This window comes from Camelus ferus, chromosome 14, assembly GCF_009834535.1.
Source record: "Camelus ferus isolate YT-003-E chromosome 14, BCGSAC_Cfer_1.0, whole genome shotgun sequence".
NCBI lineage: Eukaryota > Metazoa > Chordata > Mammalia > Artiodactyla > Camelidae > Camelus > Camelus ferus.
Window position 1 is genome coordinate 15,519,065 of NC_045709.1, and position 16,486 is coordinate 15,535,550.

The 16,486-nt window shown below is 37.3% G+C and overlaps 2 long non-coding RNA genes across 2 annotated transcripts in view; one reads left to right on the forward strand and one right to left on the reverse strand.

The window, feature by feature from the left end:
- Positions 1 to 16,486, forward strand: part of LOC106729344 — a 368,780-nt gene that overhangs the window by 49,534 nt on the left and 302,760 nt on the right. The window lies entirely within an intron of this gene.
- LOC116668565 lies at positions 1,047 to 15,534 on the reverse strand. Its single transcript, XR_004325714.1, has 3 exons — positions 15,423 to 15,534; positions 11,356 to 11,357; positions 1,047 to 1,057 (listed from the first exon to the last, which is right to left on the reverse strand). It is a non-coding gene; the product is annotated as an uncharacterized LOC116668565 (long non-coding RNA).

A 16,486-nucleotide genomic window follows, 5' to 3' on the forward strand; every position in this document is an offset into this window, starting at 1 on the left:
GTGATCAATTAACATTAATTATAAATCAGTGGATTCTTAATTAATGAGCCTTTGCTCATTAAATTTGGAAATCACTTTTCCTTTTTACATATATGTCTCAGAATATACCATAGGCATTTACGAATGGATAATTTTCACCTCCATGTGAGAAATATAGGTAATTATCCAAAAATATCTACATAACGCAGAGTAGCTTCCCACTACTTCCTAAGAGTAAGTTAGGTCTCTTTGGGATGTCAACCATCTGAAGCTAAGCCCCTTTTCTTTAGTTGAAGTGTGCAACTTGGAAAATTACTGCAGTTTGATGTCTTACAACTTTTTGCGGTTCTCTGCAAGTTCAGGCATTTTCTGCGGTGAACAGTACAAATGTAGCTAAGTGTTAATTAAAAAGAACATCTTGAGTGTAAACATTAAAAATTGATCACCTTCTGTGAGCAATTTAATTTATGAGCACTAACATATTCTAAACTGATGTCTTGAATTTTACTACAACATCTCTTGGTGCATAATGAAGGGGAAGAAGGAAGAACTTTTAACGTGAACGTACTTACATTTCTCTTTTCTCAGTCACGGTGGGTGTGCGAATTCTAAGAGGCAGCTGCTTTCCTGTTGCTGGAACAGCAGCAGCTGCAAGAGCAGCGGCCTCCCGGCAACCTGGCCCCCCTGCAGTCGGGTTCCCGCCATCAGCCCTGCGCCACTGTAATTGTTCTTGGCAAAGTGAGAGACCTGTGGAGTGGCTCCGGCAGCTTTCCTTTCCTTTTGGGTGACACTAAATCATTAATGAATGCATTTATTTATTGAATTTTCAGCTTGCTCAGTAAGGTATAGCAGAGTGTGCACATGAGAGAATGGGAAAAAGAACAAATTAAATTTCATTGCCGAAGTCAACCAACTGTCTCCGTGAGCTTAATTAGGGGGATGATTTTTTCCCCTTAGCTCCAGAGCCTGTTTTCAATGTCATGATCCTGATGTTACATTTTGAAAATGTTTCTAAGTAGAATTAGTGCTGTTGAAAATGTGAAGTTCCTGAAATTTCTTGTGGGTTTCTCTTTCGATCCTTTAACACTTCCTACCTTTTATTGAATCCCTTCCCTAGTCCCAGGAGTCTAGGACTTTTCTGGCGCTCACTAGCTTCTCAGAGCTCCATGCAATCATTCTATACCTTTCTTCTTGCCTCTCTTCTACCAAAATTCATTGATTCTCTGTTCCATTCCTTTAGAGTTTCACTCTAACAGGAAATCTGATCTGTTCATCCATGGCCAGGTGTGAGCAGTTGACAATGACACTGCAAGGAGGTACAAAGTTTCCTGCTTTCAGAGTGTTGAGTGACTTCAGTTTCAAGAGATGAGGAATCTTCAGAATCATCTTGCGTAGTGACTTAGACTGCACACAGAATTGAGGCCGTTGTGTCTGTGTTATTTAATGCTTAATCTTCGTATAGGCAAGATGGAAATAAGTTCAGATAAATTCGTAACTAGATTTATTTTATAATAACCAAAAAAAAAAAAAAAGGGTTTCAGAATGGGTTTGGAAAAGAATTTTTAGATTTACTTCTTTTGTTTCATATACTAAGTAAGGTAATACTTTAATAAAGACATTGTGTTTCATGAACACAAACATAAAGACTTAATATCTGATCCCAGCCTATGTTATGTGTAGCAAATGGCAAGACTTAGACTTTAAAATAAAGCTCTGCCTAATATCTTATCAAAGTAAAAGTGTTTTGAGTGGTGATGGACTCTGGCTTATTTTAGCAGATTACTTAGGCTTGCTAGTGTATAATTGTTGGTGTCATTCTTCAAAAACTGACATAAAAATAACCAAATAACCATAAAAGTATCCAAATGGAATTCTAAGGGAATAAAAATATAATGGAGTTTGAAAGAGAGAGTTTAGTTTTATTAAGTTGTCAAGAAAATAAAGTGCAGTGATTTATTTTAACATAAACTTAATCATCAGTGGAATTTTAAAATAAATAGTATTTTAAATGTTTTATCCAAGTTTAATATTTCTTTGGAATGTTTTAGGGTAATGGAGCAAAAAATTAATTCTGTCCCCCAAATCCTACAGCTTTAAGGACCAATCTCACAGCAGTACAGGGAATTTTTTATTAAAAAATTAATGGTGACAGTTTTATATGTTTTATTTCTAACTCAGGGCTCCTGTATAGTTATGAAAAGTAGGAATCTGGACAAAAGCAATCTTTCTGTCCATCATCTGATGCATACCTATGTGTGACCATTGCTGAAACCATTTCCAGATATTTTTGTCAAGTTTCCAAAAAATATGCATTTATCCACTGCATTAAAAGAATAATTTGGCATGATATAAGGTTCTTGAAAAGTTGGATAATACTATTAATTTATCAAAAATTTGCATATGAAAATTAAACTAGCTAGGTGATAAAATTTATGTTATGATTTTAATTCCTTAAAAAAGATAATTACACAGATTCATAATTTCCCAGTGGGCATTTTTCAGTGGGCACCCTCAGGGACTAGGGAGCTAGAGGCTAATTATAGTTGCACTGGTCTGAGGGGACTGGTTTGAGGGGAGTAGGAATCAGAGATGTGCATCGGTTCCAGAATGACATTCCAAGTTCCAAATCAATCACTTTGTAGCTGATCAACCTTAGGATACCACTGCAAAATGGGAATAATAATACTCACCTCACAGAAGTGGCAGGAGGATCATAGGCAACTATGTGAGGAACTGTACTAGGCAACGGAGTTATTACAGCCTGGGAAAGAGTAAGGGAAAGATGGGGCAACTTGTCCTCCACACCACCCACCCCACTAAACCATCTTGGTCAAGGATTATTTGTGCATGAAACAGATACTTATCCAGAAAAGCTGATACTGAATAATGAGGGTATTTTAGTTGTGACTAAAAGCAACTCATTTAACTTAAGGGGGAAAAAAAAAGGAATGTATTGGCTCAGGTAACTAACAAGCTTTAGAGATGCTGAAAAAGATGTCATCAGGAATCCTCATCCTCAGCATCTCTCAGCTCTGCTGTCCTCTGTGGTGTCTCCATGCTCAGGCCAGCCTCCTCCGAATGGTGGCAAGAATGGTCCCAACAGCTGCAGCCTCGTAAGGCCCTTTGTGCTTGAGGTCTCAGAAGGACAGAGACCTTCAATTCTCCTGTCAGTCCCCAGAAAAGGATTCTGAGTCGCCCAGGGTGGGTTGTGTGCAACTCCCCCACCAGGAAGAGAAGGGACAGCTCCTAAAACGACAGCACCCAAAAGGGTGGTGAGCAGACAGACTGTGTCTGATGTTTAGAATGCTGGTTCAAGTGAAGAAATACTTTATTCTGGAAGGGATAAAGAGGCATCTCATAGGAATCAAAAGACAGAAAATGAGGTACACAAAAGGATTGGAACTGGAAAGTCTGCCCTAAGGCTAGGCCAGGTTGGATTCCCCAGTTTGATGTCCCCAGGACATCCTGAACTTTCCGTCTCATGACATTTGTGACATTTCCTCATCATCATTTCCTCTCGGCCCTTTTGGTAACACTTGGGCTTTTACTGTCCAACCTGCTGCTGACTCCCTAGCGCCTGGGGTAATGGAGGGGTCCTCGCAGGTTCAGAAGATATTTGAATGGGTGGATAGACACATGAGGCTGCTCTCTTAATCTCTCGTGGTGCTGGGTAATCTGTCATCCTGGCCTGCCTGCTCCATTTACCCCCTTCTCTCTGCTCTGCATGGGCCTCTTTGTTCTCTGAAGTATGCTGGTTGTTGGCTCTGTCCTGCTATAGCAGTGTTTTGGCCCTGATTTTGTATGTTTTTTAGGCTCTAGTGTCTTTCAGTGTCTCAATTTCAAATTTAAGAAAAAGAATAAAATTAGACACATTTGGGTCGGGGTCCACACCTTATCTAAGCAACTGCACGTTGGAGTGGGGATGTGTGGTCAGAAACTATATAGGGCTGTGTAAACCATCTCTTCTGCAAAAGCTCTCATTATAAATATACTTTTCCCCCAACCCTCAAGTGATCTATAGAGGAAACGTGATATCATCAATTTGTTTCAAATCAGACTTTAATAAATAAAACATATACCAGTACCTTAAAAGTCATATTTACTAGCTCCCATTCCCTTAAAAGCCTTGAATGGCTTAGTATCTTGAATATTAGCAGACTACTAGGAGGTAGCTAGATCTTTCATGTATCATAACTATCATGCTTCCTCTCATCTATTCGTATATTCACTCAATAAATAGTTCCTGCAGAAGCAATAGACTCTAGACCCTACTCTCTAGATGTGGAAGATATTACATATGAAGTAAATGATGGTGACTGTGTCCTTGAAAATCTTGCAAGGGAGTCATTTATTCATTCAATCAATATTGATTGAGATTTGAGCCCCTCCTGTATGTTAGGAGATATGCAAGGAAGTAGGGGTGAAAGAGAGTTCCTGGTTGCAGAGCCTACCTTAGTGGGAAAGATAAACAGTTAGAATAATTATCATGTTAATGCAGGAGAGCTATGAAAGAGGGAGAAGCTAAAGGGAAACAAATAAGATGCGGACTGAACCTCAGCTAGGGGACTAGGGAAGTCTTCCTGAAGAAGTGGACTGAAGGTGGGCATGGGAAGAGAGATTAGGACTTGATAAAAGGGGAGAATTGGAAGGATGAGCATTCTAGGCAGGGATGTTCCTTCACAGGGAACCATATGTGAAGAGGCCTGGAGGAACTGAAAGAAAACACACACACACACACACACACACACACACACACACACACACGTTATGGGTGTGTATTCTTTTTCTTAAAATGAAAGTGACTCTCCTAAAACCCTGATTTATATATATATGGAATGAAATCTTGCCTTTGTGACAACATGAATGGACCTTGAAAGCTTTATGCTAAATGAAATGTCAGATAGAGAAAGACAAATACCATATGATCTTATTTATATATGAAAATCCTAAAGAAAACCCAAAAACCAAAAACCAAATTCATAGATCAAGAGAACAGATTGGTGGTTGTCAGAGGCAGGCGGATAGAAGGTGGTGAAAGGCTGAAGGAGGTCAAGAGGTAGAAACTTCCAGCTATAAAACCAGAGTCATGAGGGTGTGATGGAAAGCATGGCGACTAGAGTTAGTGATACTGTATTGCATTTTTGAAAGCTGCTATGAGAGTAAATCTTAAAAAGTCCTCATTACAAGAAAAAAATATTTGTAACTATGTATGGTGGATTTACTGTGGCAATCATTTCATAATATATAATCGGAAATTAATATAATATATCAATTATACCTCAATAAAAAACTAATATACGTACAAATTGTTCCCACCAAATGCTATGGCATTTGCATTTTCACCAATTTGGTTGGAAATCCTTTTTATAGCATCCCTAACAGCAATAAATATAATCAACATTTTAAGTTACTGTTAGTTAAGTGATTATTGCTTTGGTTATATTTCTCTGAATTCTTTGGAGGTTAAAGCTCCTTTCATATATATACCGCATTTTACTTTACAAACTATTATTCGGTTTTCCCTTTTAGCATAACTGTTTTATGTCTGGAATCTTTATTTAGGATATATTTCGCACATTCCCAGTTATTAGCTACTTAAATTTAAATATGCATGTTGCAGGTTAAAATTTCACTGCTGTTCCTTTCATCTGCAGCTTTCCTTCCCTTAAGGTCTTACAATTTGCTGACTGGTTGTAGGTTTATCTCCAGTACTCTTCTCAATGGGAGTTCTCTGAAGTCCTGCTTTTGGCAAATATTTTCCTTTAACCTGGCTGTTAAGTGATATCTTGGATGGCTTTAGGATTCTTGGGCCGTGTCTTTTTCTTATTACATCAGTTGATAGTAGTCTGTCATTTCTGGATTCCTCTGTCGTGTGTAGATGAAAAGCCAATCCTTTCTGTTGATTTGTTTTGAACTTACTCTTTTTTTCACAAAACTCTTGTAAAAGTTTTCCATAAGTTCAGGAATTTTACCCTCATATGTATGTTCTGCTTGGAACTCAGTGAGACCTTCAAATCTGTTCTCTTCCATCAACTCAGGGATATTATTTTTCTTTTATGTGCGTAACTACTCCCTCTTCTCAATCTGTAACTTTTCCCCCTGGAATTCCTGGAATTGTATCTCCTGGATCTGTCCATCTAATCTCATGTTTTCTCTCATAATTTCTAGCCCTTTGTAAATTTTCCTTTTTTTCCCCTTACTTGATCTTCTAGGTTAATCATTTGGGCCTCCCTTTTTTTTTAAGTTCGAAAATCATAGATTGTCATTCCTAAATGTCTTTTTTTAAAAAAATACATGGTGAAATTGAATTTTCCCCTGTCCTGTTATTACTATTGCTTTTGGTGGTGGTGGTGGTGGTGGTAGCAGTTGTAACAGTAGTATATTTTGGTTTGGGTTGATATCTGTCTTCTCTTGCAGTTCCATTTTGCTAGAAGTTCTCTCTTCTGGATATTTTAACCAAGCTTCCTCTCCCGGTTGCCGTGTCACTGTTGGATGGGTTTATTGTTTTCTTTACCCTGCTGCTGGGTTACTATGACTAAACTTCTCGGCACCTAGGTCAGTCTCCTTAGCTTTAAAGGCAAACACTTCATCAGTCTCAGAGGCAAAGAGGATTTAATCTTGGGGAATTAGTTGTTGTGGAGATGATATGAAATTTAGCTGAATAAAACTTAAATGAGTGTATTCACTTCTGAAAATTCACAAGTAAGAACCAACTAATTTCCCACTTAAATATTATTCTCTATGTGCTACTGAAACTGCAATTAGCTTTTATCTGTGTATTATGGGCTCCTAAACAAAGCACTGACTCCAGGGACCAGGTCTGGTCCAGCCTTCCCTGCTAACCGTCGAGGATGGGCTGTTCCCTGATCTCGGCGTGCCCCAGTTTCTTTACCTTTAACAAGTAATAATAATACTTGTCCTACTTCCCACACAGAATTGTTATGAGGCTAAAATGAAACAACAGAATAAATTTAAAGTGGTATAAAATATACAGTTATCATAGAACACTGGCTTAGTGCATTTTAAACATGAAAATGCAAAAACTCTTTCTCACGTGAGGTTTCTATATTTTACATGTCTGTACTGTTCAATTCTTCTTGCTCCTTAGTTTTAACCTACAGAAGAAGGAAAAAAAAGAAACAAGTGTGTGAAAGCCTTTTGCTCAAAGACAGGTGTCCTTTTGTACAGACTGTTAGTTCCTAACATTGCTATCTATGTGCTTCATCTTCATTTGTATCATTTTTTTTAGATTCCACATATAAGTGATATCATATGATATTAGTCCTTTTCTTTCTGACTTACTTCACTTAATATGATGACCTCTAGGTCCATGCATGTTGCTACAAATGGCTTGGTTTCATTCTTTCTTATGGCTGAATAATATTCCATTGTATGTATATACCACATCTTCTTTATCCGTTGCTCTGTGCATGGACATTTCGGTTACTTCCATATCTTGGCTATTGTAAATACTGCTGCTGTGAATGCTGGAGTGTGTGCATCTTTTTGAATTAGAGTTTTCTCTGGATATACGCCCAGGAGTAGGATTGCTGGATCATATCGTAAAGTCTATTTTTAGTTTTTTAAGGAAGCTTCATACTGTTCTCCATAGTGGCTGCCCCAATTTACATTCCCACCAACAATGTAGCAGGGTTCCTTTTACTCCACACCCTCTTTAGCATTTATTTGTAGACTTTTTAACGATGGCCATTCTGACTAGTGTGAGGTGATACCTCACTGTAGTTTTGAATGTCTCTAATAATTAGTAATATGGGGCATCTTTTCATGTGCTGTTGGCCATCTCTATGTCTTCTTTGAAAAAGTGTCTATTTAGATCTTCTACCCATTTTTGGATTTTTCTTTTTAATATTAAGCTGTTTGTATATTTTGGAAATTAATCCCTCATTGGTCACATCATTTGCAAATATTTTCTCCCATTCCGTAGGTTGTCTTTTCATTTTGTTTATGGTCTCCTTTGCTGTGCAGAAGCTTTTCCATTTAACTAGGTCCCATTTGTTTATCTTTGCTTTTATTTCCATTACTCTAAGAGACAGCCAATAAAAGTATTGCTGTGATGTATGTCAAAGAGTGTTCTGCCTATCTTTTCCTCTAGGAGTTCTAGAGTACCTGGTCATACATTTAGGTCTTTAATCCATTTTGAGTTTACTTTTGTATATGGTGTTAGAGAATGTTCTAATTTCATTCTTTTACATGCAGCTGTCCAGTTTTCCCGGCACCACTTATTAAAGCGACTGTCTTTTCTCCATTGTATATTCTTACATCCTTTGCCATAGATTAATTGACCATAAGCTTGGAGGTTTATTTCTGGGCTTCCTATCCTGTTCCATTGATTTATGTTTCTATTTTTGTGCCAGAACCATACTATTTTTGATTACTATAGCTTTGTACTATAGTCTGAAGTCAGGGAGCATGATTCCTCCAGTTCTGATCTTTCTCAAGGTTGTTTTGGCTATTTGAAGTCTTTTGTATTTCCACACAAATTTTAGAACTTTTTGTTTCACTTCTGTGAAAAATGCCATGGGTAATTTGATAGGGATTGCATTGAATCTGTAGATTGCCTTGGGTAGTATGGCCATTGAAAAACATTGACATTTTTCTTTTGAAATCACCTTTTAGTCTAAAGTCATTTTAGACCACCAACATCCCTCATAGCAATTTTAACAACTGCCAGCTTAACTAGCTTCCCAGTCTACATGCCATTCAATCTATCCCCTTCTTTGCCTCCAGAATGCTCCTTTTATTGTTTTTTTTGAAGGGGCAGGGAGGGAGGTAATTAGGCTTATTTATTTACTTATTTTTTAGAGGCAGTACTGGGGATTGAACCCAGGATCTCATGCATGCTAAGCATGCACTCTAGTGCTTTAAGCTATACCCTCCCCTCAGAATGCTCCTTTTAATCTGCAGATTAGATCCTTTTTTAAGAATTCAGCAGCTATCTTTTGCTTACAGAAAGAAGTCTAAAGGCTTAGATTGGCCAACAAAATTCTCCACCATCTCTTCTACCTACATTGCACTCTATCCTCCGTGTTGAACTACTTGGAGTCCCAGAGTACATCATTATTGTCCCATTTATCTGCACCTTTGAGTTTTTCTATGCCTGGAGTTCCATTCTACCCTCTTCTTCAAAGCAAGTTCTGTTCAATGTAACAGCTCAGTTCAGAGACCACCATGAGCTTTCCCAAACCTCCTTATTAGATCTGATCACTTCTTTCTTGTGTGTTTGTTTGTTTCTTGTTATTATCTCTAATGTTGCACTTATCACACACTATAGATGTACATTTTTATTAACATGTCTATCTCTTATACCAAATCAAATGCCGTTTGAGCCTGGAATATAGCTCAATAAATGCTTGCTGTGAAAGACTACACATGTATATGTAATAAATGAAGGAATAATGTGTGATTTGTCTCATACTCCCTTTAAGCCTATTTCCTAAATTATTAAGTATGTTCTCCAAATTTGTCAAACTAAAATTTAACCTAGTATTTATACTAATGCCTTTCTATTCACCCCAAAAGTTTAGGCCTCATTAGAGTGGGGAATAGAACAGAGAGAAAGAGGAGAGAGGAGGGGAGAATTCCCTCAATCTGCCTTTCTGGTGTCCCAGGTCCAGTACGAAGGAAGCTTGTTATAAAGAGTGGCTATCTGGCCACATGGGAAAAGAAAGCTTACCCACTAGTGTGTTGCTCACTGTCCCACTTCCACAGAGAGGCTGCCAGTCTGAGGTGGGATGCAGTTTCCACCAGGTCAAGCCACTCTATAAAGAATCTATGCACCGAAGCCCAGATGTGGCCTCACACCTCCTGCACCTTCTGCCCACTTCTGTTTATCCCATTTATGTCCCGATGCTAGTTTGTGCCCTTGTGCGTTTATCTTCTGGGGGCTGAGAAGCTTGCTGCCAGTTATGCTCATCTTCCTACTATTCTTTGAGTTTAATTGGTGCCTTTTGATGTTACTTTCAGGACAACCTGGACTAGGGGTTTAATCTCTTGCTTGGTTGGCTTTACACAGGATCACCTACCGTCACAGAGATAAATACAGTGTGGCCAATGTAAATCAAACAATTTCTGAATCATTTGTGACTTGGTCTTAAGATGATTTAAGATTTGGCTCTTTTTTCCCCCCAAGAAATCATAGTAATATCTAAGAGCTAAGAGAAAAATAAAAGAAGAGGGAAGATTTAGGTTTTATTGTTCCATGTATGAAGAAAATGTCCATTAGTTAGAAAACTGCACAAGTGGATAAATGTCACTTCTGCCAAGCAAAACATAAAAATTTAATAAATCGATTTTAGTTAAATAAGTATTTTCTTTTTAAAGATACACATACAGAGATAACATTTAAACATTTTTTAAAATATTCTTTAATTTGGATAAGCTCCTTTTCTCCTTAATGCTCCATGAGGACATTATTAAACTTTAGTTACAAAGAAATGGTTACCCTTGAGACAGAGAATCAAGCTTTGGCAATATCTTTAATTTTACATAATATGCTATATTACATGCTTTCCTACATGTATATATTTTGGTAGGTATTTATATTAAAAAATTTAAATCTCTCCAAAGATAAAGAGAAATAGAATGCAGTTTTAATGTGATTACGTTTTACATATAAAGTAAAATTATCTAGCTTAAACATTTCATGAAAATTTTAAATAAGTGCAAAGAAGGGCTTTTCACACTTAAGGGTATTTGAGCTTAGATCATTTTTTAAAAGCCCACAATTTGGAGATACGGACATTTCCAAACGTGATGTAATGCAGCCCATGAAAACTCCTGTCATGTTGCTCTTTTGTCCACCCATGAGGAGTGGGTGTAGCTCATGCCTGCACAGGGTAAGCATTTGTCAAATGCTGCTAGGGATACAGAGTCAAGGAAGAAAGGAAAGATAAAGTGAGCTATGCAGTAGTATAATGGTGGGCCTGGTTTAGATTGGGGAATATTCTTGGCATGCTTAGGTTTTCCCCAAGAAGTTATATAGACTCTATCCAATAACTAGTTCTCAAACAAAGACTGTTCCCACTCTTGGTCCCAGTGGTTAATTTTATCTTAACACATATCTGTGTTCCTAGGAACATAAATACATATTAAAGGAGCAGAGAAATGCAAATCAGCTGTGAGCAAGGCAACAAATTCACTCAGCTGTGGTTGAATGCAAATTAATAAGAGGCAACCTGTGATTGTCTTGATGGACTTCAGTTTTGAGAGAATTGGGTGAGGCTGTGGGAAACTACAGTCAGTTATCCTTCTCCTGAAGCTCCCCGGGGCCAGAACTGGACATCTTGCTGACACTCTACTTCTGAAATTTGGGACAATCCCACTTAGTTTACTTTTAGAAACTCAAACATCACTGACTCCTTGGCTGCTGGTTAACATCCTAATTATCAGTTAACACCTTAGAAAGGAGTTGTACACTGTCATCTGGGAGAGAAACCCAGTAGGAAGTATGGCCTCCTGTCGGATTATACATCTTGCATCCTTTACCCAATTTATCCTCACATATCATGCCCTGGAGGACAGTAACAGTATATTTTCATATTACGAATGTGGAAATTCTAAAAGGGAACAGAGAAAATGGCTTGTCTCATGTCACAGAGCTAATTAAAGAGAGAGCTGCATCTGGGCCCTTTGTCCCTGACTCTCTGAAGCTTATGGTTTCCAATTCTGAGACTCAGCCTCAGGAGGTGGAAAAATTTAGCCATGAAACCACACTTACTTGCTGCTTCACCTGGTAATTACTTTCTGCAAAGAAATCAGAGCTTTGAAAATATCAAACCCAGCTTTAAGAATGGGCATGACTCAGCAGTATACATACGAGTAAAAATAATAAAATAAAAATGTCATCAATTGTTTCAGAACTTTAAAAGCTCACCATAAGACTGATGCTTTCAAATGCAATCTTATTATTTCCAGACCCTTGGCTATTTATACCGACAAAATTGATTCTTTTTTTTTTTTAAACTCATTCACAGAAATCTTTTAAGTGCTTGGATTTCCATAGGAGACAAAAGGTCACATTCTTATTCATAACCAAATTTAAAGAGATTTAGAGCTCACCTGTCCTGGGAAAGATATTCCTAACTCTAATAATACATTTACCTCCTGGAAAAAAAGAAATGAAAGTACCTACAAAAATCTCTCAAAAATGTAATAGCCTGTGTTTTTATTCCCCAACCCCTGCCCCTTTCCCCGCGAGTGAATGTAGCATCCTTTTAAAAAAAATTTCTTGAACAATTTAAACATCTAAAAAAGAAATTAATACAAACCCAATATGTATTTAATGTAGAAAATTTGAAAACTACCAAAGTATTTTTTAACAAAACCAAATCACCCTAGTATCACAATCTAAAGGTAGTTATGTGGCTACAATGAAGTGATTTTACACACGCACACAGAGCATCTGTACATGCTGATAAACGATTGGGACCAGAGTGCATGTACTACTAGGGATGGCAGACGTGGTGCACGTGGGCTGTTACTCCCCAGCTTTTATGCTCGTGGCACATATTCGTGATCACGGCTTCTTTCCTGCTGAGCCCAGATGCTGTTTCAGAACATCCTCCAGACAGCCGCTACCAAAAAATTTCAAAAGCTATCACTGTTGAATACTGTTTTGTATCCTGATTTTTTTCTCCACTGACTTTTTGTATGAATTTTCTCAAATCATTAAGAACTATCTGAAATTTTTGTATGACCGCATATTATTTTGAAACATACAAAACTCTATTTTATCCTTAATGTTGAGTATATGTTTTTCTATCAATTTTGCTGTTATAAATAAAGTTAGGGTAACTATCTTTGTACTTTAACTTTTGAGTGAAACTCTGATTTTTTTCCCTGAGGAAATTTCCCAGGTTTTCTTAGAAGGGGACTCTATGGCTCAAGGCTTAAGGATGTTTCTATGACTTCTCACTTATTTTGCTGAAATTTTTTCCAGAAAATTCGGACCACTTTTATGAGAGGGTATGAGAATCCAGTTTTAATGAACCTTCAACAACATAAAATATTAACATATTTCACAATCTTTTTTAATTTGCTGAGGGGAAAATGATATGTAGTTTAAATCTGCAATTATTTTTTCTACTAATAAGGTAAATTATCTGTGTATATTTTTAGACCATATTTCTATTGAGATGCTAGAGTTTTTATTTAATGATTTATATGAACTATTTGTATGCTATGGATATAAATGCTTTGTGGATGAAGCTATTTCTCAGTATTAATTTAGCTTATGGTGTTTCATAATATATGAAGATTTCAATTTTTATACAGTCACAGCTGTATATCTTTTACTTTGTGATTCCTTTTATTTCTTTATGCGTAGAAAATTCTTCACCATCCAGAGAGGAGGAAAATATTTACCTAAAGTTTCTTCTAGAACTAGAATTTTTCTAGTTATGTGAAGAATGAAATACATCTTGAATAAGAAATAATTTTTTAAAGAAAGCTATGCTAATAATACCTTGTAAAATTTGAAACCAACAGGCCAGGCTTGGGGGAGAGTAGCCTTCTTTATACTGTGACATAACTGAACTGAGAAAATCTTGCTTCAAACTGGCAGTCTCCTCACCCATCACTGCATTATTATAGATTTACTCTGTGAGACCATGAAGGTTCTTTGTCTTTTAAAGTCTTTTTCCATTAATGAAAGGTATCATCTCAGAGTTCTTAGCTAAAATATTGATCATTGATTAATATTCCAAAGGACTTGCTGTCCATCTAATAATTTATTAGCATAAGGTCTAAAGGGAATGATACCTAGAAACTGTACTCTGGGTACCAAGGAGAGAAAGAGGAGTAGATGCTGGAGGTTGGAAACAACAAAGCTGGATGCTGCTTGCTTCACAGTTGCCAGGATCTGACACTAAGAGGACAGTGGCCAGAATCTACGATGATTTAGTGCAGTTCTTATTCTGGCTTTAGAGCAGATGTGGAAAGACTTTCAGGAATCCCTCTGATTCTACATTGAACTTTTAGTAACTTGTACTCCCTTACTGTTTCACTGGAGCCAGGTTAAGTTACCTTATGTATTGCTGTCATCTCACCCCAACATGTAAACTCTATTTTATTGGAGTAGAACTTGTTCACTTGTGCTTTCTGTCCCTAGTAGTATCCTGTATAATAATAATAATAATAATAATAATAATAATAATAATAATAATAATAATAATAATAATAATAATAATAATAATAATAATAAAAAGAAGAAGAAGAATACAATAACAATTAGCTGCCATTTATTGAGCACATTGTTTATCTATTGTTTAATCCTAATAATCACCTTAATGAGGTAGATATTATTTTGTATATGAAGTTCTAATTCTCAGAGTGATAAAAAGCCTATCTAAAGACATGTAACACTTCAAAAGATATTTGCAGAGTGACTTCTCAGTGCCAGGCAATGTTCTAAGAGCATTATCTCATTTAATGATCATAGAACTATTCTCAGGCCATTCTAGGAATGGGGAAACAAAGGTTAAGTATCTTGCTTCAGATCATGCGCAGCTGGAAAGTGACAGAACTGAGATTTAAACCCAGGAACACAAACTCCATAGTCCCTCCCCTCCCTCATCAGCTGTCCTATTAACATGTAAGTAAGTAGCAGAGGTGAGATTCCATGTCAGCTCTACTGATTCCAAAGCCCATGCTCTGGGTTCTGCATCTGGGGGACTCCCGGATGTGGTGAGTAAGCAGTGATGTTCTGCAATCACTTGTGAACTGTGTTGCATCCCATTGAGAATTAAAGTTAATCATTAAGGCATTAAAGTTTGTGAATGCTGTGCTTTTAAAATCAATTAGAGTGAACTAAAAGTTCCTTATAATGTATGTCATTTTACTCATTTTCATTCTAATATACCTTCTTAAATGGGAAAATGTGGAGTAATTCTGTTCATAGATTCTGTGGGCCAGGAGTCCAGACAGGGCAGAGCAAAGATGGCTTGTCTCTGTCCTATTATGCTGGGGTCTCACCAATGGTGGTAGCTCCAATCATCTGCAGCATCTCAAAGTGTAATCTCCAAATCACCGCAGAACTTAGAAATGCAAATTATCTGGTTCTACCCTAGATCTACAGAATCAGAAGCTTTAGCAGTTGGGCTGTGTGCTTTAACAAGGCCTCAGATGACTCTGATGCATACTAGAATTTGAGAACCACTGGCCTAGAGGCTTCTTCTCTCACATACATATATCTCAGCGGGGTGACTCCAACAGAAGAGCCAGCTGGCGGCCGTCAGCCAAACCATCCCTCTGTGAGTTTGGGCTTCCCACATTGTAGTGCTTGAGGGTCCCAGAGAGTTTCCTGAAAGGACACATCCAAAGAGCAAGAGTGCAAAAGAGAACTAGGTGGAAATACTGCGGCCTTTTCTGACCTGGCCTCCGAAATAGTGTCACCTTCCCTCTATCTAATTAACTGAAGCAGTCACAAGCCTGCCCAGATTTGTGGGGTGGGGACCCTCTTCTTGATATGAGACATATCACAAAATTTGGAGCCAATATTTTAAAACTTCCATAGTCTGCCCTTTGCCCTCTGCCCTCTGGACTGACTACCATTTGTAACGTCCATTCTTCCTTTTTCTGTATTTAACACACCATAACAATGCAAAAATCTCCTATAAATCATATAAGGCATGACATAGAGAAGCTATTACCCTGGATATCTCCAAACACTATATTTCTTTTAAATAATTTTCTCTTACAGCTGAATGAGGCAGTGGTTACTACAGTCTGGGAGAATAGAGATTGGTGACCTTTTGACTGGATCATTGAAGCTTAGATGAAAATAAACTTACTCAAGTGCTTGTAGTCACATTTTCTAAATTCTAAGTAATAATTTAAATTTGTCTTCTTTAGGGCTCATACATGAATTGTCAGGCATTCAGTTTTCACATCAGTTCTCAGTCTGATTTCACAACCCAATCTAAATGAGGAGGTTCCAGAATGTTTACCAAGAGCTCAGTCCATATGGAGGAGTTAACCTGGAGCCTTGTTATCATAACAAAATAAAGCTCTAGTATTATGGTTTTTATTATGTACTCAGTGGTTTTATTAGCTGGTTTTGGACTTGTAGTAAAGGGGCCTTTGTGTTCAAACAAAGCGTTGGTAGGTCATTCCTTTGGCTTCCTTTCTGTGCTCTGAAAGCTATGCGTCTCTGTTCCCCTGCAAGTGAACTAGATATATGGCTTTAATTCTTAACACATGATTTCTTTTGAATTGTTACGTTTTCTAGAACCATACAATAGATATTTAGTTGTGTACAGTTAAGAATTAGCATAAATCTTGCATCTTATGTTTTAATATGTTTACGTGCATAACTGGTAAAAGGGAACATGGAGTGTCATTGGAGAAGGCATTGGAAGGTAAATATTTCAAACAGTCTGTTGAAGGACAAGACAATTGCATAGAGATCAGGTTTGAATTCCAAGCATTCTACATTGCCATCATCACAGCTCAGGACTTCAGAGAGATTGAAAAAAAAAAGTTACTCTGT